Source organism: Salmo salar, chromosome 27 (assembly GCF_965601325.2).
Source record: "Salmo salar chromosome 27, fSalSal1, whole genome shotgun sequence".
NCBI classification, from domain to species: domain Eukaryota; kingdom Metazoa; phylum Chordata; class Actinopteri; order Salmoniformes; family Salmonidae; genus Salmo; species Salmo salar.
Genome location: NC_138317.1, coordinates 7,145,141 through 7,172,958, shown reverse-complemented (window position 1 = coordinate 7,172,958; position 27,818 = coordinate 7,145,141). Strand labels below are relative to the sequence as shown.

At 42.4% G+C, this 27,818-nt stretch overlaps 13 non-coding genes across 13 annotated transcripts; all 13 read left to right on the top strand.

Annotated features, from left to right (window-relative positions):
• Positions 1-451: 451 nt before the first annotated feature.
• On the top strand, positions 452-533 carry trnal-uag (transfer RNA leucine (anticodon UAG)). The gene has a single exon. It is a non-coding gene; the product is annotated as a tRNA-Leu (tRNA).
• A 2,162-nt stretch (positions 534-2,695) lies between these two features.
• trnal-uag (transfer RNA leucine (anticodon UAG)) lies at positions 2,696-2,777 on the top strand. The gene has a single exon. It is a non-coding gene; the product is annotated as a tRNA-Leu (tRNA).
• Positions 2,778-4,941: 2,164 nt separating this feature from the next.
• trnal-uag (transfer RNA leucine (anticodon UAG)) lies at positions 4,942-5,023 on the top strand. The gene has a single exon. It is a non-coding gene; the product is annotated as a tRNA-Leu (tRNA).
• A 2,164-nt stretch (positions 5,024-7,187) lies between these two features.
• Positions 7,188-7,269, top strand: trnal-uag (transfer RNA leucine (anticodon UAG)). Its single transcript has one exon. It is a non-coding gene; the product is annotated as a tRNA-Leu (tRNA).
• A 2,164-nt stretch (positions 7,270-9,433) lies between these two features.
• trnal-uag (transfer RNA leucine (anticodon UAG)) lies at positions 9,434-9,515 on the top strand. The gene has a single exon. It is a non-coding gene; the product is annotated as a tRNA-Leu (tRNA).
• Positions 9,516-11,678: 2,163 nt separating this feature from the next.
• trnal-uag (transfer RNA leucine (anticodon UAG)) lies at positions 11,679-11,760 on the top strand. The gene has a single exon. It is a non-coding gene; the product is annotated as a tRNA-Leu (tRNA).
• Positions 11,761-13,923: 2,163 nt separating this feature from the next.
• On the top strand, positions 13,924-14,005 carry trnal-uag (transfer RNA leucine (anticodon UAG)). The gene has a single exon. It is a non-coding gene; the product is annotated as a tRNA-Leu (tRNA).
• A 2,164-nt stretch (positions 14,006-16,169) lies between these two features.
• trnal-uag (transfer RNA leucine (anticodon UAG)) lies at positions 16,170-16,251 on the top strand. Its single transcript has one exon. It is a non-coding gene; the product is annotated as a tRNA-Leu (tRNA).
• Positions 16,252-18,415: 2,164 nt separating this feature from the next.
• On the top strand, positions 18,416-18,497 carry trnal-uag (transfer RNA leucine (anticodon UAG)). The gene has a single exon. It is a non-coding gene; the product is annotated as a tRNA-Leu (tRNA).
• Positions 18,498-20,661: 2,164 nt separating this feature from the next.
• trnal-uag (transfer RNA leucine (anticodon UAG)) lies at positions 20,662-20,743 on the top strand. Its single transcript has one exon. It is a non-coding gene; the product is annotated as a tRNA-Leu (tRNA).
• Positions 20,744-22,861: 2,118 nt separating this feature from the next.
• On the top strand, positions 22,862-22,943 carry trnal-uag (transfer RNA leucine (anticodon UAG)). The gene has a single exon. It is a non-coding gene; the product is annotated as a tRNA-Leu (tRNA).
• A 2,118-nt stretch (positions 22,944-25,061) lies between these two features.
• On the top strand, positions 25,062-25,143 carry trnal-uag (transfer RNA leucine (anticodon UAG)). The gene has a single exon. It is a non-coding gene; the product is annotated as a tRNA-Leu (tRNA).
• A 2,119-nt stretch (positions 25,144-27,262) lies between these two features.
• Positions 27,263-27,344, top strand: trnal-uag (transfer RNA leucine (anticodon UAG)). Its single transcript has one exon. It is a non-coding gene; the product is annotated as a tRNA-Leu (tRNA).
• Positions 27,345-27,818: the final 474 nt, after the last annotated feature.

Here is a 27,818-nt window from a genome sequence, read left to right as displayed (position 1 = left end):
AATAAACATGAAAGCCATTGGAAACAGTGGAAGGCTGAATTTTTTTTTTGTTGGATGGTTTGTCCTCGGGGTTTCGCCTGCCATATCAGTTGTGTTATACTCACAGACATCATGTTATCAGTTGTAGAAACTTTAGAGTGTTTCCTATCCAAATCTACCAATTATATGCATATCCTAGCTTCTGGGCCTGAGTAACAGGCAGTTTATTTTGGGCACGCTTTTCATCCGGACGTGAAAATACTGCCCCCTACCCAAGAGAGGTTAAAGGGCTCTATAAATGTGCTCTTCAGACATAGCAGCAAAACAAATAATGTGTTGAGACAGGAAGAAAAAGCAACGTGATATAAATGAAGGACACAAAAGGAAAAATGAAAAAGAAGAGAGCGATATTAATGGGAGCTTAGCAGGCTTAGGTAACAGATGGCAAAGCGTGGGGTAATTGGCAGTGAAGGGTAGCGTGGCCGAGTGGTCTAAGGCGCTGGATTTAGGCTCCAGTCTCTCTGGAGGCGTGGGTTCGAATCCCAATGCTGCCATCATTCTTGTTTTTTTTGTGCACGTCTTCAGTGTGGTCAATTAAAACTTTGGTAGCATTTCCATATTCAAACAAGGGAAATAACACCGCTGGCATCTTTAGCACTAAATTGCCTTAACTACCTCGTCCTGTGCTATAGCGGTGGCCACACCCACCAGCTGGCCGAGATCCACCTTTCTGAGCTTGTTAAAGTGCTCTACAAATGTGCTCTTCAGACATAGAAGCAAGAACAAATGATGTGTTGGCACAGGAAGAAAAAGCAACATGACATAAACGAAGAAAATGAAATGAAAAAGGAAAAAAGAAGAGGTTGAAATTAATGGGAGCTTAGCAAACCTAGGTAACAGATGACAAAGTGTGACTTTGAGGAAGGGGCTGGGTAGCGTGGCAGAGTGGTCTAAGGCCCTGGATTTAAGCTCAAGTCTCTCTGGAGGATTGGCTTTGTATCACAATGCTGTCATCTTTGATGTTGTCATTGTTCGTGCAAGGCTTCAGTGTGGCTATCTCTTTAGTCAATCCATACTTTTGCAGCGTTTCTATATTTTTACAAGGGAAATAAGAAATGTTGTGTGTAGTCGCACCCACGAGTACAGAACACATTGAATTAGCACTACATTGCCTTACCTGGTCCTGTGCTATAGCGGTGGCCCTCCTACCAGTTGGCCGAGATACACCTTTCTGAGCTTGTTGAAGGGCACTACAAATGTGATCTTCAGACAAAGCAGCAAAAACAAATGGTGTGTTGACAGGAAGAAAAAGCAAAGTGATATAAATGAAGAATACAAAAGGAAAAAGGAGGAAAATGTTGTGTGACGTCAAACCCACGAGTGCAGAACACAATGAATTAGCAGCACATTGCCTTAACTAACTCGTCCTCTGCTGTAGCGGTGGCCCCGCAAACCAGTTGGCTGAGATCTGCCTATCTGAGCTTGTTAAAACTTCTTATGGGCATGTGGGACTGTAGCGTCCCACCTGGCCAACATCAGGTGAAATTGCAGAGCGCGAATTTCAAATTACAGAAATATAAATATTTAACATTCATGAAAATACAAGTATTATACATCAAAATAAAGCTTAACTTCTTGTTAATCCAGCCGCTGTGTCAGATTTCAAAAAGGCTTTACGGCGAAAGCACACCATGCGATTAATTGAGGACAGCGCCCCGCATACAAAAACATGGAAAACATTTTTCAACCAGGCAGGTGCGTCACGAAAGTCAGAAATAGCGATATAATAGATGCCCTACCTTTGAAGATCTTCTTCTGTTGGCACTCCAAAAGGTCCCAGTTACATCACAAAGGGTCCTTTTGTTCGATAAAGTCCTTCTTTATATCCATAAAAACTCAGTTTAGCTGGCGCGCTTCATTCAATAATCCACCGGTTTCCCTCCTTCAAAATGCATACAAAATGAATCCCAAACGCTACCAATAAACTTATCCAAACAAGTCCAACAACGTTTATAATCAAACCTCAGGTACCCTTATACACAAAGAAATTATCAAATTTAAGACGGAGAAAGGTATGTTCATTACCGGAGAGAAATAACAAAGAACTCGCTTTCACCCACGCGCATGGAAACACTTCAGCCAAAATGGGAGCCACTTAGAAAAACTACAACTTCTAGCTCATTTTTCCAAAAACCAGCCTGAAACTCTTTCTGTTGACATCTAGTGGAAGCCCTAGGAACTGCAATCTGGGAGGACTTCGCCTCATAATAAACATGAAAGCCATTGGAAACAGTGGAAGGCTGAATTTTTTTTTTTTGGATGGTTTGTCCTCGGGGTTTCGCCTGCCATATCAGTTGTGTTATACTCACAGACATCATGTTATCAGTTGTAGAAACTTTAGAGTGTTTCCTATCCAAATCTACCAATTATATGCATATCCTAGCTTCTGGGCCTGAGTAACAGGCAGTTTATTTTGGGCACGCTTTTCATCCGGACGTGAAAATACTGCCCCCTACCCAAGAGAGGTTAAAGGGCTCTATAAATGTGCTCTTCAGACATAGCAGCAAAACAAATAATGTGTTGAGACAGGAAGAAAAAGCAACGTGATATAAATGAAGGACACAAAAGGAAAAATGAAAAAGAAGAGAGCGATATTAATGGGAGCTTAGCAGGCTTAGGTAACAGATGGCAAAGTGTGGGGTCATTGGCAGTGAAGGGTAGCGTGGCCGAGTGGTCTAAGGCGCTGGATTTAGGCTCCAGTCTCTCTGGAGTCGTGGGTTCGAATCCCACTACTGCCATCATTCTTGTTTTTTTTGTGCACGTCTTCAGTGTGGTCAATTAAAACTTTGGTAGCATTTCCATATTCAAACAAGGGAAATAACACCGCTGGCATCTTTAGCACTAAATTGCCTTAACTACCTCGTCCTGTGCTATAGCGGTGGCCACACCCACCAGCTGGCCGAGATCCACCTTTCTGAGCTTGTTAAAGTGCTCTACAAATGTGCTCTTCAGACATAGAAGCAAGAACAAATGATGTGTTGGCACAGGAAGAAAAAGCAACATGACATAAACGAAGAAAATGAAATGAAAAAGGAAAAAAGAAGAGGTTGAAATTAATGGGAGCTTAGCAAACCTAGGTAACAGATGACAAAGTGTGACTTTGAGGAAGGGGCTGGGTAGCGTGGCAGAGTGGTCTAAGGCCCTGGATTTAAGCTCAAGTCTCTCTGGAGGATTGGCTTTGTATCACAATGCTGTCATCTTTGATGTTGTCATTGTTCGTGCAAGGCTTCAGTGTGGCTATCTCTTTAGTCAATCCATACTTTTGCAGCGTTTCTATATTTTTACAAGGGAAATAAGAAATGTTGTGTGTAGTCGCACCCACGAGTACAGAACACATTGAATTAGCACTACATTGCCTTACCTGGTCCTGTGCTATAGCGGTGGCCCTCCTACCAGTTGGCCGAGATACACCTTTCTGAGCTTGTTGAAGGGCACTACAAATGTGATCTTCAGACAAAGCAGCAAAAACAAATGGTGTGTTGACACAGGAAGAAAAAGCAAAGTGATATAAATGAAGAATACAAAAGGAAAAAGGAGGAAAATGTTGTGTGACGTCAAACCCACGAGTGCAGAACACAATGAATTAGCAGCACATTGCCTTAACTAACTCGTCCTCTGCTGTAGCGGTGGCCCCGCAAACCAGTTGGCTGAGATCTGCCTATCTGAGCTTGTTAAAACTTCTTATGGGCATGTGGGACTGTAGCGTCCCACCTGGTCAACATCCGGTGAAATTGCAGAGCGCGAATTTCAAATTACAGAAATATAAATATTTAACATTCATGAAAATACAAGTATTATACATCAAAATAAAGCTTAACTTCTTGTTAATCCAGCCGCTGTGTCAGATTTCAAAAAGGCTTTACGGCGAAAGCACACCATGCGATTAATTGAGGACAGCGCCCCGCATACAAAAACATGGAAAACATTTTTCAACCAGGCAGGTGCGTCACGAAAGTCAGAAATAGCGATATAATAGATGCCCTACCTTTGAAGATCTTCTTCTGTTGGCACTCCAAAAGGTCCCAGTTACATCACAAAGGGTCCTTTTGTTCGATAAAGTCCTTCTTTATATCCATAAAAACTCAGTTTAGCTGGCGCGCTTCATTCAATAATCCACCGGTTTCCCTCCTTCAAAATGCATACAAAATGAATCCCAAACGCTACCAATAAACTTATCCAAACAAGTCCAACAACGTTTATAATCAAACCTCAGGTACCCTTATACACAAAGAAATGATCAAATTTAAGACGGAGAAAGGTATGTTCATTACCGGAGAGAAATAACAAAGAACGCGCTTTCACCCACGCGCATGGAAACACTTCAGCCAAAATGGGAGCCACTTAGAAAAACTACAACTTCTAGCTCATTTTTCCAAAAACCAGCCTGAAACTCTTTCTGTTGACATCTAGTGGAAGCCCTAGGAACTGCAATCTGGGAGGACTTCGCCTCATAATAAACATGAAAGCCATTGGAAACAGTGGAAGGCTGAATTTTTTTTTTTTGGATGGTTTGTCCTCGGGGTTTCGCCTGCCATATCAGTTGTGTTATACTCACAGACATCATGTTATCAGTTGTAGAAACTTTAGAGTGTTTCCTATCCAAATCTACCAATTATATGCATATCCTAGCTTCTGGGCCTGAGTAACAGGCAGTTTATTTTGGGCACGCTTTTCATCCGGACGTGAAAATACTGCCCCCTACCCAAGAGAGGTTAAAGGGCTCTATAAATGTGCTCTTCAGACATAGCAGCAAAACAAATAATGTGTTGAGACAGGAAGAAAAAGCAACGTGATATAAATGAAGGACACAAAAGGAAAAATGAAAAAGAAGAGAGCGATATTAATGGGAGCTTAGCAGGCTTAGGTAACAGATGGCAAAGCGTGGGGTAATTGGCAGTGAAGGGTAGCGTGGCCGAGTGGTCTAAGGCGCTGGATTTAGGCTCCAGTCTCTCTGGAGTCGTGGGTTCGAATCCCACTGCTGCCATCATTCTTGGTTTTTTTGTGCACGTCTTCAGTGTGGTCAATTAAAACTTTGGTAGCATTTCCATATTCAAACAAGGGAAATAACACCGCTGGCATCTTTAGCACTAAATTGCCTTAACTACCTCGTCCTGTGCTATAGCGGTGGCCACACCCACCAGCTGGCCGAGATCCACCTTTCTGAGCTTGTTAAAGTGCTCTACAAATGTGCTCTTCAGACATAGAAGCAAGAACAAATGATGTGTTGGCACAGGAAGAAAAAGCAACATGACATAAACGAAGAAAATGAAATGAAAAAGGAAAAAAGAAGAGGTTGAAATTAATGGGAGCTTAGCAAACCTAGGTAACAGATGACAAAGTGTGACTTTGAGGAAGGGGCTGGGTAGCGTGGCAGAGTGGTCTAAGGCCCTGGATTTAGGCTCAAGTCTCTCTGGAGGATTGGCTTTGTATCACAATGCTGTCATCTTTGATGTTGTCATTGTTCGTGCAAGGCTTCAGTGTGGCTATCTCTTTAGTCAATCCATACTTTTGCAGCGTTTCTACATTTTTACAAGGGAAATAAGAAATGTTGTGTGTAGTCGCACCCACGAGTACAGAACACATTGAATTAGCACTACATTGCCTTACCTGGTCCTGTGCTATAGCGGTGGCCCTCCTACCAGTTGGCCGAGATACACCTTTCTGAGCTTGTTGAAGGGCACTACAAATGTGATCTTCAGACAAAGCAGCAAAAACAAATGGTGTGTTGACACAGGAAGAAAAAGCAAAGTGATATAAATGAAGAATACAAAAGGAAAAAGGAGGAAAATGTTGTGTGACGTCAAACCCACGAGTGCAGAACACAATGAATTAGCAGCACATTGCCTTAACTAACTCGTCCTCTGCTGTAGCGGTGGCCCCGCAAACCAGTTGGCTGAGATCTGCCTATCTGAGCTTGTTAAAACTTCTTATGGGCATGTGGGACTGTAGCGTCCCACCTGGCCAACATCCGGTGAAATTGCAGAGCGCGAATTTCAAATTACAGAAATATAAATATTTAACATTCATGAAAATACAAGTATTATACATCAAAATAAAGCTTAACTTCTTGTTAATCCAGCCGCTGTGTCAGATTTCAAAAAGGCTTTACGGCGAAAGCACACCATGCGATTAATTGAGGACAGCGCCCCGCATACAAAAACATGGAAAACATTTTTCAACCAGGCAGGTGCGTCACGAAAGTCAGAAATAGCGATATAATAGATGCCCTACCTTTGAAGATCTTCTTCTGTTGGCACTCCAAAAGGTCCCAGTTACATCACAAAGGGTCCTTTTGTTCGATAAAGTCCTTCTTTATATCCATAAAAACTCAGTTTAGCTGGCGCGCTTCATTCAATAATCCACCGGTTTCCCTCCTTCAAAATGCATACAAAATGAATCCCAAACGCTACCAATAAACTTATCCAAACAAGTCCAACAACGTTTATAATCAAACCTCAGGTACCCTTATACACAAAGAAATTATCAAATTTAAGACGGAGAAAGGTATGTTCATTACCGGAGAGAAATAACAAAGAACTCGCTTTCACCCACGCGCATGGAAACACTTCAGCCAAAATGGGAGCCACTTAGAAAAACTACAACTTCTAGCTCATTTTTCCAAAAACCAGCCTGAAACTCTTTCTGTTGACATCTAGTGGAAGCCCTAGGAACTGCAATCTGGGAGGACTTCGCCTCATAATAAACATGAAAGCCATTGGAAACAGTGGAAGGCTGAATTTTTTTTTTTTGGATGGTTTGTCCTCGGGGTTTCGCCTGCCATATCAGTTGTGTTATACTCACAGACATCATGTTATCAGTTGTAGAAACTTTAGAGTGTTTCCTATCCAAATCTACCAATTATATGCATATCCTAGCTTCTGGGCCTGAGTAACAGGCAGTTTATTTTGGGCACGCTTTTCATCCGGACGTGAAAATACTGCCCCCTACCCAAGAGAGGTTAAAGGGCTCTATAAATGTGCTCTTCAGACATAGCAGCAAAACAAATAATGTGTTGAGACAGGAAGAAAAAGCAACGTGATATAAATGAAGGACACAAAAGGAAAAATGAAAAAGAAGAGAGCGATATTAATGGGAGCTTAGCAGGCTTAGGTAACAGATGGCAAAGTGTGGGGTCATTGGCAGTGAAGGGTAGCGTGGCCGAGTGGTCTAAGGCGCTGGATTTAGGCTCCAGTCTCTCTGGAGTCGTGGGTTCGAATCCCACTACTGCCATCATTCTTGTTTTTTTTGTGCACGTCTTCAGTGTGGTCAATTAAAACTTTGGTAGCATTTCCATATTCAAACAAGGGAAATAACACCGCTGGCATCTTTAGCACTAAATTGCCTTAACTACCTCGTCCTGTGCTATAGCGGTGGCCACACCCACCAGCTGGCCGAGATCCACCTTTCTGAGCTTGTTAAAGTGCTCTACAAATGTGCTCTTCAGACATAGAAGCAAGAACAAATGATGTGTTGGCACAGGAAGAAAAAGCAACATGACATAAACGAAGAAAATGAAATGAAAAAGGAAAAAAGAAGAGGTTGAAATTAATGGGAGCTTAGCAAACCTAGGTAACAGATGACAAAGTGTGACTTTGAGGAAGGGGCTGGGTAGCGTGGCAGAGTGGTCTAAGGCCCTGGATTTAAGCTCAAGTCTCTCTGGAGGATTGGCTTTGTATCACAATGCTGTCATCTTTGATGTTGTCATTGTTCGTGCAAGGCTTCAGTGTGGCTATCTCTTTAGTCAATCCATACTTTTGCAGCGTTTCTATATTTTTACAAGGGAAATAAGAAATGTTGTGTGTAGTCGCACCCACGAGTACAGAACACATTGAATTAGCACTACATTGCCTTACCTGGTCCTGTGCTATAGCGGTGGCCCTCCTACCAGTTGGCCGAGATACACCTTTCTGAGCTTGTTGAAGGGCACTACAAATGTGATCTTCAGACAAAGCAGCAAAAACAAATGGTGTGTTGACACAGGAAGAAAAAGCAAAGTGATATAAATGAAGAATACAAAAGGAAAAAGGAGGAAAATGTTGTGTGACGTCAAACCCACGAGTGCAGAACACAATGAATTAGCAGCACATTGCCTTAACTAACTCGTCCTCTGCTGTAGCGGTGGCCCCGCAAACCAGTTGGCTGAGATCTGCCTATCTGAGCTTGTTAAAACTTCTTATGGGCATGTGGGACTGTAGCGTCCCACCTGGTCAACATCCGGTGAAATTGCAGAGCGCGAATTTCAAATTACAGAAATATAAATATTTAACATTCATGAAAATACAAGTATTATACATCAAAATAAAGCTTAACTTCTTGTTAATCCAGCCGCTGTGTCAGATTTCAAAAAGGCTTTACGGCGAAAGCACACCATGCGATTAATTGAGGACAGCGCCCCGCATACAAAAACATGGAAAACATTTTTCAACCAGGCAGGTGCGTCACGAAAGTCAGAAATAGCGATATAATAGATGCCCTACCTTTGAAGATCTTCTTCTGTTGGCACTCCAAAAGGTCCCAGTTACATCACAAAGGGTCCTTTTGTTCGATAAAGTCCTTCTTTATATCCATAAAAACTCAGTTTAGCTGGCGCGCTTCATTCAATAATCCACCGGTTTCCCTCCTTCAAAATGCATACAAAATGAATCCCAAACGCTACCAATAAACTTATCCAAACAAGTCCAACAACGTTTATAATCAAACCTCAGGTACCCTTATACACAAAGAAATGATCAAATTTAAGACGGAGAAAGGTATGTTCATTACCGGAGAGAAATAACAAAGAACGCGCTTTCACCCACGCGCATGGAAACACTTCAGCCAAAATGGGAGCCACTTAGAAAAACTACAACTTCTAGCTCATTTTTCCAAAAACCAGCCTGAAACTCTTTCTGTTGACATCTAGTGGAAGCCCTAGGAACTGCAATCTGGGAGGACTTCGCCTCATAATAAACATGAAAGCCATTGGAAACAGTGGAAGGCTGAATTTTTTTTTTTTGGATGGTTTGTCCTCGGGGTTTCGCCTGCCATATCAGTTGTGTTATACTCACAGACATCATGTTATCAGTTGTAGAAACTTTAGAGTGTTTCCTATCCAAATCTACCAATTATATGCATATCCTAGCTTCTGGGCCTGAGTAACAGGCAGTTTATTTTGGGCACGCTTTTCATCCGGACGTGAAAATACTGCCCCCTACCCAAGAGAGGTTAAAGGGCTCTATAAATGTGCTCTTCAGACATAGCAGCAAAACAAATAATGTGTTGAGACAGGAAGAAAAAGCAACGTGATATAAATGAAGGACACAAAAGGAAAAATGAAAAAGAAGAGAGCGATATTAATGGGAGCTTAGCAGGCTTAGGTAACAGATGGCAAAGCGTGGGGTAATTGGCAGTGAAGGGTAGCGTGGCCGAGTGGTCTAAGGCGCTGGATTTAGGCTCCAGTCTCTCTGGAGTCGTGGGTTCGAATCCCACTGCTGCCATCATTCTTGGTTTTTTTGTGCACGTCTTCAGTGTGGTCAATTAAAACTTTGGTAGCATTTCCATATTCAAACAAGGGAAATAACACCGCTGGCATCTTTAGCACTAAATTGCCTTAACTACCTCGTCCTGTGCTATAGCGGTGGCCACACCCACCAGCTGGCCGAGATCCACCTTTCTGAGCTTGTTAAAGTGCTCTACAAATGTGCTCTTCAGACATAGAAGCAAGAACAAATGATGTGTTGGCACAGGAAGAAAAAGCAACATGACATAAACGAAGAAAATGAAATGAAAAAGGAAAAAAGAAGAGGTTGAAATTAATGGGAGCTTAGCAAACCTAGGTAACAGATGACAAAGTGTGACTTTGAGGAAGGGGCTGGGTAGCGTGGCAGAGTGGTCTAAGGCCCTGGATTTAGGCTCAAGTCTCTCTGGAGGATTGGCTTTGTATCACAATGCTGTCATCTTTGATGTTGTCATTGTTCGTGCAAGGCTTCAGTGTGGCTATCTCTTTAGTCAATCCATACTTTTGCAGCGTTTCTACATTTTTACAAGGGAAATAAGAAATGTTGTGTGTAGTCGCACCCACGAGTACAGAACACATTGAATTAGCACTACATTGCCTTACCTGGTCCTGTGCTATAGCGGTGGCCCTCCTACCAGTTGGCCGAGATACACCTTTCTGAGCTTGTTGAAGGGCACTACAAATGTGATCTTCAGACAAAGCAGCAAAAACAAATGGTGTGTTGACACAGGAAGAAAAAGCAAAGTGATATAAATGAAGAATACAAAAGGAAAAAGGAGGAAAATGTTGTGTGACGTCAAACCCACGAGTGCAGAACACAATGAATTAGCAGCACATTGCCTTAACTAACTCGTCCTCTGCTGTAGCGGTGGCCCCGCAAACCAGTTGGCTGAGATCTGCCTATCTGAGCTTGTTAAAACTTCTTATGGGCATGTGGGACTGTAGCGTCCCACCTGGCCAACATCCGGTGAAATTGCAGAGCGCGAATTTCAAATTACAGAAATATAAATATTTAACATTCATGAAAATACAAGTATTATACATCAAAATAAAGCTTAACTTCTTGTTAATCCAGCCGCTGTGTCAGATTTCAAAAAGGCTTTACGGCGAAAGCACACCATGCGATTAATTGAGGACAGCGCCCCGCATACAAAAACATGGAAAACATTTTTCAACCAGGCAGGTGCGTCACGAAAGTCAGAAATAGCGATATAATAGATGCCCTACCTTTGAAGATCTTCTTCTGTTGGCACTCCAAAAGGTCCCAGTTACATCACAAAGGGTCCTTTTGTTCGATAAAGTTCTTCTTTATATCCATAAAAACTCAGTTTAGCTGGCGCGCTTCATTCAATAATCCACCGGTTTCCCTCCTTCAAAATGCATACAAAATGAATCCCAAACGCTACCAATAAACTTATCCAAACAAGTCCAACAACGTTTATAATCAAACCTCAGGTACCCTTATACATAAAGAAATGATCAAATTTAAGACGGAGAAAGGTATGTTCATTACCGGAGAGAAATAACAAAGAACGCGCTTTCACCCACGCGCATGGAAACACTTCAGCCAAAATGGGAGCCACTTAGAAAAACTACAACTTCTAGCTCATTTTTCCAAAAACCAGCCTGAAACTCTTTCTGTTGACATCTAGTGGAAGCCCTAGGAACTGCAATCTGGGAGGACTTCGCCTCATAATAAACATGAAAGCCATTGGAAACAGTGGAAGGCTGAATTTTTTTTTTTGGATGGTTTGTCCTCGGGGTTTCGCCTGCCATATCAGTTGTGTTATACTCACAGACATCATGTTATCAGTTGTAGAAACTTTAGAGTGTTTCCTATCCAAATCTACCAATTATATGCATATCCTAGCTTCTGGGCCTGAGTAACAGGCAGTTTATTTTGGGCACGCTTTTCATCCGGACGTGAAAATACTGCCCCCTACCCAAGAGAGGTTAAAGGGCTCTATAAATGTGCTCTTCAGACATAGCAGCAAAACAAATAATGTGTTGAGACAGGAAGAAAAAGCAACGTGATATAAATGAAGGACACAAAAGGAAAAATGAAAAAGAAGAGAGCGATATTAATGGGAGCTTAGCAGGCTTAGGTAACAGATGGCAAAGTGTGGGGTCATTGGCAGTGAAGGGTAGCGTGGCCGAGTGGTCTAAGGCGCTGGATTTAGGCTCCAGTCTCTCTGGAGGCGTGGGTTCGAATCCCACTGCTGCCATCTTTCTTGTTTTTTTTGTGCACGTCTTCAGTGTGGTCAATTAAAACTTTGGTAGCATTTCCATATTCAAACAAGGGAAATAACACCGCTGGCATCTTTAGCACTAAATTGCCTTAACTACCTCGTCCTGTGCTATAGCGGTGGCCACACCCACCAGCTGGCCGAGATCCACCTTTCTGAGCTTGTTAAAGTGCTCTACAAATGTGCTCTTCAGACATAGAAGCAAGAACAAATGATGTGTTGGCACAGGAAGAAAAAGCAACATGACATAAACGAAGAAAATGAAATGAAAAAGGAAAAAAGAAGAGGTTGAAATTAATGGGAGCTTAGCAAACCTAGGTAACAGATGACAAAGTGTGACTTTGAGGAAGGGGCTGGGTAGCGTGGCAGAGTGGTCTAAGGCCCTGGATTTAGGCTCAAGTCTCTCTGGAGGATTGGCTTTGTATCACAATGCTGTCATCTTTGATGTTGTCATTGTTCGTGCAAGGCTTCAGTGTGGCTATCTCTTTAGTCAATCCATACTTTTGCAGCGTTTCTATATTTTTACAAGGGAAATAAGAAATGTTGTGTGTAGTCGCACCCACGAGTACAGAACACATTGAATTAGCACTACATTGCCTTACCTGGTCCTGTGCTATAGCGGTGGCCCTCCTACCAGTTGGCCGAGATACACCTTTCTGAGCTTGTTGAAGGGCACTACAAATGTGATCTTCAGACAAAGCAGCAAAAACAAATGGTGTGTTGACACAGGAAGAAAAAGCAAAGTGATATAAATGAAGAATACAAAAGGAAAAAGGAGGAAAATGTTGTGTGACGTCAAACCCACGAGTGCAGAACACAATGAATTAGCAGCACATTGCCTTAACTAACTCGTCCTCTGCTGTAGCGGTGGCCCCGCAAACCAGTTGGCTGAGATCTGCCTATCTGAGCTTGTTAAAACTTCTTATGGGCATGTGGGACTGTAGCGTCCCACCTGGCCAACATCCGGTGAAATTGCAGAGCGCGAATTTCAAATTACAGAATATAAATATTTAACATTCATGAAAATACAAGTATTATACATCAAAATAAAGCTTAACTTCTTGTTAATCCAGCCGCTGTGTCAGATTTCAAAAAGGCTTTACGGCGAAAGCACACCATGCGATTAATTGAGGACAGCGCCCCGCATACAAAAACATGGAAAACATTTTTCAACCAGGCAGGTGCGTCACGAAAGTCAGAAATAGCGATATAATAAATGCCCTACCTTTGAAGATCTTCTTCTGTTGGCACTCCAAAAGGTCCCAGTTACATCACAAAGGGTCCTTTTGTTCGATAAAGTCCTTCTTTATATCCATAAAAACTCAGTTTAGCTGGCGCGCTTCATTCAATAATCCACCGGTTTCCCTCCTTCAAAATGCATACAAAATGAATCCCAAACGCTACCAATAAACTTATCCAAACAAGTCCAACAACGTTTATAATCAAACCTCAGGTACCCTTATACACAAAGAAATGATCAAATTTAAGACGGAGAAAGGTATGTTCATTACCGGAGAGAAATAACAAAGAACGCGCTTTCACCCACGCGCATGGAAACACTTCAGCCAAAATGGGAGCCACTTAGAAAAACTACAACTTCTAGCTCATTTTTCCAAAAACCAGCCTGAAACTCTTTCTGTTGACATCTAGTGGAAGCCCTAGGAACTGCAATCTGGGAGGACTTCGCCTCATAATAAACATGAAAGCCATTGGAAACAGTGGAAGGCTGAATTTTTTTTTTTTGGATGGTTTGTCCTCGGGGTTTCGCCTGCCATATCAGTTGTGTTATACTCACAGACATCATGTTATCAGTTGTAGAAACTTTAGAGTGTTTCCTATCCAAATCTACAAATTATATGCATATCCTAGCTTCTGGGCCTGAGTAACAGGCAGTTTATTTTGGGCACGCTTTTCATCCGGACGTGAAAATACTGCCCCCTATCCAAGAGAGGTTAAAGGGCTCTATAAATGTGCTCTTCAGACATAGCAGCAAAACAAATAATGTGTTGAGACAGGAAGAAAAAGCAACGTGATATAAATGAAGGACACAAAAGGAAAAATGAAAAAGAAGAGAGCGATATTAATGGGAGCTTAGCAGGCTTAGGTAACAGATGGCAAAGCGTGGGGTCATTGGCAGTGAAGGGTAGCGTGGCCGAGTGGTCTAAGGCGCTGGATTTAGGCTCCAGTCTCTCTGGAGGCGTGGGTTCGAATCCCACTGCTGCCATCTTTCTTGTTTTTTTTGTGCACGTCTTCAGTGTGGTCAATTAAAACTTTGGTAGCATTTCCATATTCAAACAAGGGAAATAACACCGCTGGCATCTTTAGCACTAAATTGCCTTAACTACCTCGTCCTGTGCTATAGCGGTGGCCACACCCACCAGCTGGCCGAGATCCACCTTTCTGAGCTTGTTAAAGTGCTCTACAAATGTGCTCTTCAGACATAGAAGCAAGAACAAATGATGTGTTGGCACAGGAAGAAAAAGCAACATGACATAAACGAAGAAAATGAAATGAAAAAGGAAAAAAGAAGAGGTTGAAATTAATGGGAGCTTAGCAAACCTAGGTAACAGATGACAAAGTGTGACTTTGAGGAAGTGGCTGGGTAGCGTGGCAGAGTGGTCTAAGGCCCTGGATTTAGGCTCAAGTCTCTCTGGAGGATTGGCTTTGTATCACATTGCTGTCATCTTTAATGTTGTCATTGTTCGTGCAAGGCTTCAGTGTGGCTATCTCTTTAGTCAATCCATACTTTTGCAGCGTTTCTATATTTTTACAAGGGAAATAAGAAATGTTGTGTGTAGTCGCACCCACGAGTACAGAACACATTGAATTAGCACTACATTGCCTTACCTGGTCCTGTGCTATAGCGGTGGCCCTCCTACCAGTTGGCCGAGATACACCTTTCTGAGCTTGTTAAAGGGCACTACAAATGTGATCTTCAGACAAAGCAGCAAAAACAAATGGTGTGTTGACACAGGAAGAAAAAGCAAAGTGATATAAATGAAGAATACAAAAGGAAAAAGGAGGAAAATGTTGTGTGACGTCAAACCCACGAGTGCAGAACACAATGAATTAGCAGCACATTGCCTTAACTAACTCGTCCTCTGCTGTAGCGGTGGCCCCGCAAACCAGTTGGCTGAGATCTGCCTATCTGAGCTTGTTAAAACTTCTTATGGGCATGTGGGACTGTAGCGTCCCACCTGGCCAACATCCGGTGAAATTGCAGAGCGCGAATTTCAAATTACAGCAATATAAATATTTAACATTCATGAAAATACAAGTATTATACATCAAAATAAAGCTTAACTTCTTGTTAATCCAGCCGCTGTGTCAGATTTCAAAAAGGCTTTACGGCGAAAGCACACCATGCGATTAATTGAGGACAGCGCCCCGCATACAAAAACATGGAAAACATTTTTCAACCAGGCAGGTGCGTCACGAAAGTCAGAAATAGCGATATAATAAATGCCCTACCTTTGAAGATCTTCTTCTGTTGGCACTCCAAAAGGTCCCAGTTACATCACAAAGGGTCCTTTTGTTCGATAAAGTCCTTCTTTATATCCATAAAAACTCAGTTTAGCTGGCGCGCTTCATTCAATAATCCACCGGTTTCCCTCCTTCAAAATGCATACAAAATGAATCCCAAACGCTACCAATAAACTTATCCAAACAAGTCCAACAACGTTTATAATCAAACCTCAGGTACCCTTATACACAAAGAAATGATCAAATTTAAGACGGAGAAAGGTATGTTCATTACCGGAGAGAAATAACAAAGAACGCGCTTTCACCCACGCGCATGGAAACACTTCAGCCAAAATGGGAGCCACTTAGAAAAACTACAACTTCTAGCTCATTTTTCCAAAAACCAGCCTGAAACTCTTTCTGTTGACATCTAGTGGAAGCCCTAGGAACTGCAATCTGGGAGGACTTCGCCTCATAATAAACATGAAAGCCATTGGAAACAGTGGAAGGCTGAATTTTTTTTTTTTGGATGGTTTGTCCTCGGGGTTTCGCCTGCCATATCAGTTGTGTTATACTCACAGACATCATGTTATCAGTTGTAGAAACTTTAGAGTGTTTCCTATCCAAATCTACCAATTATATGCATATCCTAGCTTCTGGGCCTGAGTAACAGGCAGTTTATTTTGGGCACGCTTTTCATCCGGACGTGAAAATACTGCCCCCTATCCAAGAGAGGTTAAAGGGCTCTATAAATGTGCTCTTCAGACATAGCAGCAAAACAAATAATGTGTTGAGACAGGAAGAAAAAGCAACGTGATATAAATGAAGGACACAAAAGGAAAAATGAAAAAGAAGAGAGCGATATTAATGGGAGCTTAGCAGGCTTAGGTAACAGATGGCAAAGCGTGGGGTCATTGGCAGTGAAGGGTAGCGTGGCCGAGTGGTCTAAGGCGCTGGATTTAGGCTCCAGTCTCTCTGGAGGCGTGGGTTCGAATCCCACTGCTGCCATCTTTCTTGTTTTTTTTGTGCACGTCTTCAGTGTGGTCAATTAAAACTTTGGTAGCATTTCCATATTCAAACAAGGGAAATAACACCGCTGGCATCTTTAGCACTAAATTGCCTTAACTACCTCGTCCTGTGCTATAGCGGTGGCCACACCCACCAGCTGGCCGAGATCCACCTTTCTGAGCTTGTTAAAGTGCTCTACAAATGTGCTCTTCAGACATAGAAGCAAGAACAAATGATGTGTTGGCACAGGAAGAAAAAGCAACATGACATAAACGAAGAAAATGAAATGAAAAAGGAAAAAAGAAGAGGTTGAAATTAATGGGAGCTTAGCAAACCTAGGTAACAGATGACAAAGTGTGACTTTGAGGAAGTGGCTGGGTAGCGTGGCAGAGTGGTCTAAGGCCCTGGATTTAGGCTCAAGTCTCTCTGGAGGATTGGCTTTGTATCACATTGCTGTCATCTTTAATGTTGTCATTGTTCGTGCAAGGCTTCAGTGTGGCTATCTCTTTAGTCAATCCATACTTTTGCAGCGTTTCTATATTTTTACAAGGGAAATAAGAAATGTTGTGTGTAGTCGCACCCACGAGTACAGAACACATTGAATTAGCACTACATTGCCTTACCTGGTCCTGTGCTATAGCGGTGGCCCTCCTACCAGTTGGCCGAGATACACCTTTCTGAGCTTGTTAAAGGGCACTACAAATGTGATCTTCAGACAAAGCAGCAAAAACAAATGGTGTGTTGACACAGGAAGAAAAAGCAAAGTGATATAAATGAAGAATACAAAAGGAAAAAGGAGGAAAATGTTGTGTGACGTCAAACCCACGAGTGCAGAACACAATGAATTAGCAGCACATTGCCTTAACTAACTCGTCCTCTGCTGTAGCGGTGGCCCCGCAAACCAGTTGGCTGAGATCTGCCTATCTGAGCTTGTTAAAACTTCTTATGGGCATGTGGGACTGTAGCGTCCCACCTGGCCAACATCCGGTGAAATTGCAGAGCGCGAATTTCAAATTACAGCAATATAAATATTTAACATTCATGAAAATACAAGTATTATACATCAAAATAAAGCTTAACTTCTTGTTAATCCAGCCGCTGTGTCAGATTTCAAAAAGGCTTTACGGCGAAAGCACACCATGCGATTAATTGAGGACAGCGCCCCGCATACAAAAACATGGAAAACATTTTTCAACCAGGCAGGTGCGTCACGAAAGTCAGAAATAGCGATATAATAAATGCCCTACCTTTGAAGATCTTCTTCTGTTGGCACTCCAAAAGGTCCCAGTTACATCACAAAGGGTCCTTTTGTTCGATAAAGTCCTTCTTTATATCCATAAAAACTCAGTTTAGCTGGCGCGCTTCATTCAATAATCCACCGGTTTCCCTCCTTCAAAATGCATACAAAATGAATCCCAAACGCTACCAATAAACTTATCCAAACAAGTCCAACAACGTTTATAATCAAACCTCAGGTACCCTTATACACAAAGAAATGATCAAATTTAAGACGGAGAAAGGTATGTTCATTACCGGAGAGAAATAACAAAGAACGCGCTTTGACCCACGCGCATGGAAACACTTCAGCCAAAATGGGAGCCACTTAGAAAAACTACAACTTCTAGCTCATTTTTCCAAAAACCAGCCTGAAACTCTTTCTGTTGACATCTAGTGGAAGCCCTAGGAACTGCAATCTGGGAGGACTTCGCCTCATAATAAACATGAAAGCCATTGGAAACAGTGGAAGGCTGAATTTTTTTTTTTTGGATGGTTTGTCCTCGGGGTTTCGCCTGCCATATCAGTTGTGTTATACTCACAGACATCATGTTATCAGTTGTAGAAACTTTAGAGTGTTTCCTATCCAAATCTACCAATTATATGCATATCCTAGCTTCTGGGCCTGAGTAACAGGCAGTTTATTTTGGGCACGCTTTTCATCCGGACGTGAAAATACTGCCCCCTACCCAAGAGAGGTTAAAGGGCTCTATAAATGTGCTCTTCAGACATAGCAGCAAAACAAATAATGTGTTGAGACAGGAAGAAAAAGCAACGTGATATAAATGAAGGACACAAAAGGAAAAATGAAAAAGAAGAGAGCGATATTAATGGGAGCTTAGCAGGCTTAGGTAACAGATGGCAAAGCGTGGGGTCATTGGCAGTGAAGGGTAGCGTGGCCGAGTGGTCTAAGGCGCTGGATTTAGGCTCCAGTCTCTCTGGAGGCGTGGGTTCGAATCCCACTGCTGCCATCTTTCTTGTTTTTTTTGTGCACGTCTTCAGTGTGGTCAATTAAAACTTTGGTAGCATTTCCATATTCAAACAAGGGAAATAACACCGCTGGCATCTTTAGCACTAAATTGCCTTAACTACCTCGTCCTGTGCTATAGCGGTGGCCACACCCACCAGCTGGCCGAGATCCACCTTTCTGAGCTTGTTAAAGTGCTCTACAAATGTGCTCTTCAGACATAGAAGCAAGAACAAATGATGTGTTGGCACAGGAAGAAAAAGCAACATGACATAAACGAAGAAAATGAAATGAAAAAGGAAAAAAGAAGAGGTTGAAATTAATGGGAGCTTAGCAAACCTAGGTAACAGATGACAAAGTGTGACTTTGAGGAAGTGGCTGGGTAGCGTGGCAGAGTGGTCTAAGGCCCTGGATTTAGGCTCAAGTCTCTCTGGAGGATTGGCTTTGTATCACATTGCTGTCATCTTTAATGTTGTCATTGTTCGTGCAAGGCTTCAGTGTGGCTATCTCTTTAGTCAATCCATACTTTTGCAGCGTTTCTATATTTTTACAAGGGAAATAAGAAATGTTGTGTGTAGTCGCACCCACGAGTACAGAACACATTGAATTAGCACTACATTGCCTTACCTGGTCCTGTGCTATAGCGGTGGCCCTCCTACCAGTTGGCCGAGATACACCTTTCTGAGCTTGTTAAAGGGCACTACAAATGTGATCTTCAGACAAAGCAGCAAAAACAAATGGTGTGTTGACACAGGAAGAAAAAGCAAAGTGATATAAATGAAGAATACAAAAGGAAAAAGGAGGAAAATGTTGTGTGACGTCAAACCCACGAGTGCAGAACACAATGAATTAGCAGCACATTGCCTTAACTAACTCGTCCTCTGCTGTAGCGGTGGCCCCGCAAACCAGTTGGCTGAGATCTGCCTATCTGAGCTTGTTAAAACTTCTTATGGGCATGTGGGACTGTAGTGTCCCACCTGGCCAACATCCGGTGAAATTGCAGAGCGCGAATTTCAAATTACAGCAATATAAATATTTAACATTCATGAAAATACAAGTATTATACATCAAAATAAAGCTTAACTTCTTGTTAATCCAGCCGCTGTGTCAGATTTCAAAAAGGCTTTACGGCGAAAGCACACCATGCGATTAATTGAGGACAGCGCCCCGCATACAAAAACATGGAAAACATTTTTCAACCAGGCAGGTGCGTCACGAAAGTCAGAAATAGCGATATAATAAATGCCCTACCTTTGAAGATCTTCTTCTGTTGGCACTCCAAAAGGTCCCAGTTACATCACAAAGGGTCCTTTTGTTCGATAAAGTCCTTCTTTATATCCATAAAAACTCAGTTTAGCTGGCGCGCTTCATTCAATAATCCACCGGTTTCCCTCCTTCAAAATGCATACAAAATGAATCCCAAACGCTACCAATAAACGTATCCAAACAAGTCCAACAACGTTTATAATCAAACCTCAGGTACCCTTATACACAAAGAAATGATCAAATTTAAGACGGAGAAAGGTATGTTCATTACCGGAGAGAAATAACAAAGAACGCGCTTTCACCCACGCGCATGGAAACACTTCAGCCAAAATGGGAGCCACTTAGAAAAACTACAACTTCTAGCTCATTTTTCCAAAAACCAGCCTGAAACTCTTTCTGTTGACATCTAGTGGAAGCCCTAGGAACTGCAATCTGGGAGGACTTCGCCTCATAATAAACATGAAAGCCATTGGAAACAGTGGAAGGCTGAATTTTTTTTTTTTGGATGGTTTGTCCTCGGGGTTTTGCCTGCCATATCAGTTGTGTTATACTCACAGACATCATGTTATCAGTTGTAGAAACTTTAGAGTGTTTCCTATCCAAATCTACCAATTATATGCATATCCTAGCTTCTGGGCCTGAGTAACAGGCAGTTTATTTTGGGCACGCTTTTCATCCGGACGTGAAAATACTGCCCCCTACCCAAGAGAGGTTAAAGGGCTCTATAAATGTGCTCTTCAGACATAGCAGCAAAACAAATAATGTGTTGAGACAGGAAGAAAAAGCAACGTGATATAAATGAAGGACACAAAAGGAAAAATGAAAAAGAAGAGAGCGATATTAATGGGAGCTTAGCAGGCTTAGGTAACAGATGGCAAAGCGTGGGGTCATTGGCAGTGAAGGGTAGCGTGGCCGAGTGGTCTAAGGCGCTGGATTTAGGCTCCAGTCTCTCTGGAGGCGTGGGTTCGAATCCCACTGCTGCCATCTTTCTTGTTTTTTTTGTGCACGTCTTCAGTGTGGTCAATTAAAACTTTGGTAGCATTTCCATATTCAAACAAGGGAAATAACACCGCTGGCATCTTTAGCACTAAATTGCCTTAACTACCTCGTCCTGTGCTATAGCGGTGGCCACACCCACCAGCTGGCCGAGATCCACCTTTCTGAGCTTGTTAAAGTGCTCTACAAATGTGCTCTTCAGACATAGAAGCAAGAACAAATGATGTGTTGGCACAGGAAGAAAAAGCAACATGACATAAACGAAGAAAATGAAATGAAAAAGGAAAAAAGAAGAGGTTGAAATTAATGGGAGCTTAGCAAACCTAGGTAACAGATGACAAAGTGTGACTTTGAGGAAGTGGCTGGGTAGCGTGGCAGAGTGGTCTAAGGCCCTGGATTTAGGCTCAAGTCTCTCTGGAGGATTGGCTTTGTATCACATTGCTGTCATCTTTAATGTTGTCATTGTTCGTGCAAGGCTTCAGTGTGGCTATCTCTTTAGTCAATCCATACTTTTGCAGCGTTTCTATATTTTTACAAGGGAAATAAGAAATGTTGTGTGTAGTCGCACCCACGAGTACAGAACACATTGAATTAGCACTACATTGCCTTACCTGGTCCTGTGCTATAGCGGTGGCCCTCCTACCAGTTGGCCGAGATACACCTTTCTGAGCTTGTTAAAGGGCACTACAAATGTGATCTTCAGACAAAGCAGCAAAAACAAATGGTGTGTTGACACAGGAAGAAAAAGCAAAGTGATATAAATGAAGAATACAAAAGGAAAAAGGAGGAAAATGTTGTGTGACGTCAAACCCACGAGTGCAGAACACAATGAATTAGCAGCACATTGCCTTAACTAACTCGTCCTCTGCTGTAGCGGTGGCCCCGCAAACCAGTTGGCTGAGATCTGCCTATCTGAGCTTGTTAAAACTTCTTATGGGCATGTGGGACTGTAGCGTCCCACCTGGCCAACATCCGGTGAAATTGCAGAGCGCGAATTTCAAATTACAGCAATAAAGCTTAACTTCTTGTTAATCCAGCCGCTGTGTCAGATTTCAAAAAGGCTTTACGGCGAAAGCACACCATGCGATTAATTGAGGACAGCGCCCCGCATACAAAAACATGGAAAACATTTTTCAACCAGGCAGGTGCGTCACGAAAGTCAGAAATAGCGATATAATAAATGCCCTACCTTTGAAGATCTTCTTCTGTTGGCACTCCAAAAGGTCCCAGTTACATCACAAAGGGTCCTTTTGTTCGATAAAGTCCTTCTTTATATCCATAAAAACTCAGTTTAGCTGGCGCGCTTCATTCAATAATCCACCGGTTTCCCTCCTTCAAAATGCATACAAAATGAATCCCAAACGCTACCAATAAACTTATCCAAACAAGTCCAACAACGTTTATAATCAAACCTCAGGTACCCTTATACACAAAGAAATGATCAAATTTAAGACGGAGAAAGGTATGTTCATTACCCGAGAGAAATAACAAAGAACGCGCTTTCACCCACGCGCATGGAAACACTTCAGCCAAAATGGGAGCCACTTAGAAAAACTACAACTTCTAGCTCATTTTTCCAAAAACCAGCCTGAAACTCTTTCTGTTGACATCTAGTGGAAGCCCTAGGAACTGCAATCTGGGAGGACTTCGCCTCATAATAAACATGAAAGCCATTGGAAACAGTGGAAGGCTGAATTTTTTTTTTTTGGATGGTTTGTCCTCGGGGTTTCGCCTGCCATATCAGTTGTGTTATACTCACAGACATCATGTTATCAGTTGTAGAAACTTTAGAGTGTTTCCTATCCAAATCTACCAATTATATGCATATCCTAGCTTCTGGGCCTGAGTAACAGGCAGTTTATTTTGGGCACGCTTTTCATCCGGACGTGAAAATACTGCCCCCTACCCAAGAGAGGTTAAAGGGCTCTATAAATGTGCTCTTCAGACATAGCAGCAAAACAAATAATGTGTTGAGACAGGAAGAAAAAGCAACGTGATATAAATGAAGGACACAAAAGGAAAAATGAAAAAGAAGAGAGCGATATTAATGGGAGCTTAGCAGGCTTAGGTAACAGATGGCAAAGCGTGGGGTCATTGGCAGTGAAGGGTAGCGTGGCCGAGTGGTCTAAGGCGCTGGATTTAGGCTCCAGTCTCTCTGGAGGCGTGGGTTTGAATCCCACTGCTGCCATCTTTCTTGTTTTTTTTGTGCACGTCTTCAGTGTGGTCAATTAAAACTTTGGTAGCATTTCCATATTCAAACAAGGGAAATAACACCGCTGGCATCTTTAGCACTAAATTGCCTTAACTACCTCGTCCTGTGCTATAGCGGTGGCCACACCCACCAGCTGGCCGAGATCCACCTTTCTGAGCTTGTTAAAGTGCTCTACAAATGTGCTCTTCAGACATAGAAGCAAGAACAAATGATGTGTTGGCACAGGAAGAAAAAGCAACATGACATAAACGAAGAAAATGAAATGAAAAAGGAAAAAAGAAGAGGTTGAAATTAATGGGAGCTTAGCAAACCTAGGTAACAGATGACAAAGTGTGACTTTGAGGAAGTGGCTGGGTAGCGTGGCAGAGTGGTCTAAGGCCCTGGATTTAGGCTCAAGTCTCTCTGGAGGATTGGCTTTGTATCACATTGCTGTCATCTTTAATGTTGTCATTGTTCGTGCAAGGCTTCAGTGTGGCTATCTCTTTAGTCAATCCATACTTTTGCAGCGTTTCTATATTTTTACAAGGGAAATAAGAAATGTTGTGTGTAGTCGCACCCACGAGTACAGAACACATTGAATTAGCACTACATTGCCTTACCTGGTCCTGTGCTATAGCGGTGGCCCTCCTACCAGTTGGCCGAGATACACCTTTCTGAGCTTGTTAAAGGGCACTACAAATGTGATCTTCAGACAAAGCAGCAAAAACAAATGGTGTGTTGACACAGGAAGAAAAAGCAAAGTGATATAAATGAAGAATACAAAAGGAAAAAGGAGGAAAATGTTGTGTGACGTCAAACCCACGAGTGCAGAACACAATGAATTAGCAGCACATTGCCTTAACTAACTCGTCCTCTGCTGTAGCGGTGGCCCCGCAAACCAGTTGGCTGAGATCTGCCTATCTGAGCTTGTTAAAACTTCTTATGGGCATGTGGGACTGTAGCGTCCCACCTGGCCAACATCCGGTGAAATTGCAGAGCGCGAATTTCAAATTACAGCAATAAAGCTTAACTTGTTGTTAATCCAGCCGCTGTGTCAGATTTCAAAAAGGCTTTACGGCGAAAGCACACCATGCGATTAATTGAGGACAGCGCCCCGCATACAAAAACATGGAAAACATTTTTCAACCAGGCAGGTGCGTCACGAAAGTCAGAAATAGCGATATAATAAATGCCCTACCTTTGAAGATCTTCTTCTGTTGGCACTCCAAAAGGTCCCAGTTACATCACAAAGGGTCCTTTTGTTCGATAAAGTCCTTCTTTATATCCATAAAAACTCAGTTTAGCTGGCGCGCTTCATTCAATAATCCACTGGTTTCCCTCCTTCAAAATGCATACAAAATGAATCCCAAACGCTACCAATAAACTTATCCAAACAAGTCCAACAACGTTTATAATCAAACCTCAGGTACCCTTATACACAAAGAAATGATCAAATTTAAGACGGAGAAAGGTATGTTCATTACCCGAGAGAAATAACAAAGAACGCGCTTTCACCCACGCGCATGGAAACACTTCAGCCAAAATGGGAGCCACTTAGAAAAACTACAACTTCTAGCTCATTTTTCCAAAAACCAGCCTGAAACTCTTTCTGTTGACATCTAGTGGAAGCCCTAGGAACTGCAATCTGGGAGGACTTCGCCTCATAATAAACATGAAAGCCATTGGAAACAGTGGAAGGCTGAATTTTTTTTTTTTGGATGGTTTGTCCTCGGGGTTTCGCCTGCCATATCAGTTGTGTTATACTCACAGACATCATGTTATCAGTTGTAGAAACTTTAGAGTGTTTCCTATCCAAATCTACCAATTATATGCATATCCTAGCTTCTGGGCCTGAGTAACAGGCAGTTTATTTTGGGCACGCTTTTCATCCGGACGTGAAAATACTGCCCCCTACCCAAGAGAGGTTAAAGGGCTCTATAAATGTGCTCTTCAGACATAGCAGCAAAACAAATAATGTGTTGAGACAGGAAGAAAAAGCAACGTGATATAAATGAAGGACACAAAAGGAAAAATGAAAAAGAAGAGAGCGATATTAATGGGAGCTTAGCAGGCTTAGGTAACAGATGGCAAAGCGTGGGGTCATTGGCAGTGAAGGGTAGCGTGGCCGAGTGGTCTAAGGCGCTGGATTTAGGCTCCAGTCTCTCTGGAGGCGTGGGTTCGAATCCCACTGCTGCCATCTTTCTTGTTTTTTTTGTGCACGTCTTCAGTGTGGTCAATTAAAACTTTGGTAGCATTTCCATATTCAAACAAGGGAAATAACACCGCTGGCATCTTTAGCACTAAATTGCCTTAACTACCTCGTCCTGTGCTATAGCGGTGGCCACACCCACCAGCTGGCCGAGATCCACCTTTCTGAGCTTGTTAAAGTGCTCTACAAATGTGCTCTTCAGACATAGAAGCAAGAACAAATGATGTGTTGGCACAGGAAGAAAAAGCAACATGACATAAACGAAGAAAATGAAATGAAAAAGGAAAAAAGAAGAGGTTGAAATTAATGGGAGCTTAGCAAACCTAGGTAACAGATGACAAAGTGTGACTTTGAGGAAGTGGCTGGGTAGCGTGGCAGAGTGGTCTAAGGCCCTGGATTTAGGCTCAAGTCTCTCTGGAGGATTGGCTTTGTATCACATTGCTGTCATCTTTAATGTTGTCATTGTTCGTGCAAGGCTTCAGTGTGGCTATCTCTTTAGTCAATCCATACTTTTGCAGCGTTTCTATATTTTTACAAGGGAAATAAGAAATGTTGTGTGTAGTCGCACCCACGAGTACAGAACACATTGAATTAGCACTACATTGCCTTACCTGGTCCTGTGCTATAGCGGTGGCCCTCCTACCAGTTGGCCGAGATACACCTTTCTGAGCTTGTTAAAGGGCACTACAAATGTGATCTTCAGACAAAGCAGCAAAAACAAATGGTGTGTTGACACAGGAAGAAAAAGCAAAGTGATATAAATGAAGAATACAAAAGGAAAAAGGAGGAAAATGTTGTGTGACGTCAAACCCACGAGTGCAGAACACAATGAATTAGCAGCACATTGCCTTAACTAACTCGTCCTCTGCTGTAGCGGTGGCCCCGCAAACCAGTTGGCTGAGATCTGCCTATCTGAGCTTGTTAAAACTTCTTATGGGCATGTGGGACTGTAGCGTCCCACCTGGCCAACATCCGGTGAAATTGCAGAGCGCGAATTTCAAATTACAGCAATAAAGCTTAACTTCTTGTTAATCCAGCCGCTGTGTCAGATTTCAAAAAGGCTTTACGGCGAAAGCACACCATGCGATTAATTGAGGACAGCGCCCCGCATACAAAAACATGGAAAACATTTTTCAACCAGGCAGGTGCGTCACGAAAGTCAGAAATAGCGATATAATAAATGCCCTACCTTTGAAGATCTTCTTCTGTTGGCACTCCAAAAGGTCCCAGTTACATCACAAAGGGTCCTTTTGTTCGATAAAGTCCTTCTTTATATCCATAAAAACTCAGTTTAGCTGGCGCGCTTCATTCAATAATCCACCGGTTTCCCTCCTTCAAAATGCATACAAAATGAATCCCAAACGCTACCAATAAACTTATCCAAACAAGTCCAACAACGTTTATAATCAAACCTCAGGTACCCTTATACACAAAGAAATGATCAAATTTAAGACGGAGAAAGGTATGTTCATTACCGGAGAGAAATAACAAAGAACGCGCTTTCACCCACGCGCATGGAAACACTTCAGCCAAAATGGGAGCCACTTAGAAAAACTACAACTTCTAGCTCATTTTTCCAAAAACCAGCCTGAAACTCTTTCTGTTGACATCTAGTGGAAGCCCTAGGAACTGCAATCTGGGAGGACTTCGCCTCATAATAAACATGAAAGCCATTGGAAACAGTGGAAGGCTGAATTTTATTTTTTTTGGATGGTTTGTCCTCGGGGTTTCGCCTGCCATATCAGTTGTGTTATACTCACAGACATCATGTTATCAGTTGTAGAAACTTTAGAGTGTTTCCTATCCAAATCTACAAATTATATGCATATCCTAGCTTCTGGGCCTGAGTAACAGGCAGTTTATTTTGGGCACGCTTTTCATCCGGACGTGAAAATACTGCCCCCTACCCAAGAGAGGTTAAAGGGCTCTATAAATGTGCTCTTCAGACATAGCAGCAAAACAAATAATGTGTTGAGACAGGAAGAAAAAGCAACGTGATATAAATGAAGGACACAAAAGGAAAAATGAAAAAGAAGAGAGCGATATTAATGGGAGCTTAGCAGGCTTAGGTAACAGATGGCAAAGCGTGGGGTCATTGGCAGTGAAGGGTAGCGTGGCCGAGTGGTCTAAGGCGCTGGATTTAGGCTCCACTCTCTCTGGAGGCGTGGGTTCGAATCCCACTGCTGCCATCTTTCTTGTTTTTTTTGTGCACGTCTTCAGTGTGGTCAATTAAAACTTTGGTAGCATTTCCATATTCAAACAAGGGAAATAACACCGCTGGCATCTTTAGCACTAAATTGCCTTAACTACCTCGTCCTGTGCTATAGCGGTGGCCACACCCACCAGCTGGCCGAGATCCACCTTTCTGAGCTTGTTAAAGTGCTCTACAAATGTGCTCTTCAGACATAGAAGCAAGAACAAATGATGTGTTGGCACAGGAAGAAAAAGCAACATGACATAAACGAAGAAAATGAAATGAAAAAGGAAAAAAGAAGAGGTTGAAATTAATGGGAGCTTAGCAAACCTAGGTAACAGATGACAAAGTGTGACTTTGAGGAAGTGGCTGGGTAGCGTGGCAGAGTGGTCTAAGGCCCTGGATTTAGGCTCAAGTCTCTCTGGAGGATTGGCTTTGTATCACATTGCTGTCATCTTTAATGTTGTCA